At 38.3% G+C, this 2,147-nt stretch overlaps 1 protein-coding gene across 5 annotated transcripts in view; it reads right to left on the bottom strand.

Annotated features, from left to right (window-relative positions):
- Window positions 1–1,928, bottom strand: part of LOC127750717 (uncharacterized) — a 6,672-nt gene extending 4,744 nt beyond the window's left edge. The window contains exons 1-4 of one of the 5 annotated variants that reach the window (XM_052273074.1): window positions 1,742–1,928; window positions 1,536–1,619; window positions 449–528; window positions 243–326 (exon numbers count right to left, since the gene is read on the bottom strand). The gene's annotated coding sequence lies outside the window, so the exon portion shown is untranslated. The remainder of the gene's footprint in view (window positions 1–242; window positions 327–448; window positions 529–1,535; window positions 1,620–1,741) is intronic. The other 4 variants (XM_052273073.1, XM_052273078.1, XM_052273077.1 and 1 more) reach the window with 4 other exon arrangements.
- Window positions 1,929–2,147: the final 219 nt, after the last annotated feature.

Raw genomic sequence — 2,147 nt, 5'->3', positions numbered from 1 at the left:
CTGGTAAATTTTACTAGACTTTGTGTTACTAGCCTGTCTGGTATCTTTTACTAGATTCCTAGTTGGTTCCTATTTTACTAGACTGTCTGGTACCTCGTACAAAGATCCTAGTAACTGCTACTAGTATTTTTTTTCAGTGTAGCCTCATAATGGGAAAAGAGGCAGAGATTGAAAAATAAATGTGAGCAGACCTTATGTCGATAGTGACTTAAATGTGAGTCTAACATACACAACATGCTTACCATGAGTTAAGTCCTGAAAACAGTCTCTTGAGACCAGCCATTAATCTCCAGGAGAATAGATGGAATTCAATGGAGTTCTCTTGACTGAAAAGAGTAAAAAAAATATTTTTAGCATCTTACAGGATCAAAGAAAAGAGCAAAACACAGGGCGGGCTACAGACCACTAAAAAAAAACAAAAAACAAGGAATAAAATAGATGAGTATACCTGGTTGTAGATAGAAGTCGTGTGGAATGGGGCAAACTGCTCAAAGTTGAAGTCCTCAAACAATCTCTCGAGTCCGGAACCTAGAAAACACGGGAAGCAATTAGATCACCTGAGATGGTGTACCAAATTCAAGTGCACGCAAAAGCAGTAGTTAGATAAGCGCATTTATTGAAAGAAACCTAACAAATTAAGAACACTCTGAGCCTAAATCAGTACAGGCCAATCTTGATTCAAGGTATTTTAATTTATATCTGATTCTTTCAAAAAGGTGAAATTGATTTTGTAATACCAGTTAAAAACATAGTCTCTCGCACCTCTACACTGAAAAAAAGGACTGGTAACAGATACCAGACAAATCCTAGTTAAATGGATGCTAGTGATTACAACTAGGATAATGCTAAGCTTTACTACAAGTTTAGTATCGTATACTAACACAGGTATAGTTAGAGGTACCAGCCGCCTAGTAACTGAGTCTGGTTAGGTTTACTAAACTGTATAGTAATTTTTCCTAGACTGCACGTTTACTAGGCTATGCCTGTGGTCCAGCGGCGGTGGCATCACACTCGTTACGCACGCCTCTCTCCTCAGGTAGTCACCGTAGCCGAGTGCTCTAGGGTGCGGACTTCCAAGGCAAAGGTCCGCGGTTCGAAACTCGGTCAGGGCTTCGAAATTCCGTGGGTTAACGAGTACCCGATGTAACCGTAATAACGGGCAGACATCTTCTATATTGCATTCGTAAATTTTTTGAACACTTTTTGGAAAGAAAATTTGTGCTATCTGTAACTAAGCAGTCTGGTAAACGGTACTAGGAATCGTAAAAATGTGCAGTATCTGTAACTCGACATCTGGTAAATTTTACTAGACTTTGTGTTACTAGCCTGTCTGGTATCTTTTACTAGATTCCTAGTTGGTTCCTATTTTACTAGACTGTCTGGTACCTCGTACAAAGATCCTAGTAACTGCTACTAGTATTTTTTTTCAGTGTAGCCTCATAATGGGAAAAGAGGCAGAGATTGAAAAATAAATGTGAGCAGACCTTATGTCGATAGTGACTTAAATGTGAGTCTAACATACACAACATGCTTACCATGAGTTAAGTCCTGAAAACAGTCTCTTGAGACCAGCCATTAATCTCCAGGAGAATAGATGGAATTCAATGGAGTTCTCTTGACTGAAAAGAGTAAAAAAAATATTTTTAGCATCTTACAGGATCAAAGAAAAGAGCAAAACACAGGGCGGGCTACAGACCACTAAAAAAAAACAAAAAACAAGGAATAAAATAGATGAGTATACCTGGTTGTAGATAGAAGTCGTGTGGAATGGGGCAAACTGCTCAAAGTTGAAGTCCTCAAACAATCTCTCGAGTCCGGAACCTAGAAAACACGGGAAGCAATTAGATCACCTGAGATGGTGTACCAAATTCAAGTGCACGCAAAAGCAGTAGTTAGATAAGCGCATTTATTGAAAGAAACCTAACAAATTAAGAACACTCTGAGCCTAAATCAGTACAGGCCAATCTTGATTCAAGATATTTTAATTTATATCTGATTCTTTCAAAAAGGTGAAATTGATTTTGTAATACCAGTTAAAAACATAGTCTCTCGCACCTCTAGCCTCATAATGGGAAAAGAGACAGAGATTGAAAAATCAATGTGAGCAGACCTTATGTCGATAGTGACTTAAATGTGAGTCTAACAAT

Source organism: Frankliniella occidentalis, unplaced genomic scaffold (assembly GCF_000697945.3).
Source record: "Frankliniella occidentalis isolate FOCC.00 unplaced genomic scaffold, Focc_3.1 Scaffold243, whole genome shotgun sequence".
Classification (NCBI taxonomy): Eukaryota; Metazoa; Arthropoda; class Insecta; order Thysanoptera; family Thripidae; genus Frankliniella; species Frankliniella occidentalis.
The sequence above is the reverse complement of the archived record's forward strand: the minus strand, read 5'-3'. Positions and strand labels throughout refer to the sequence as shown.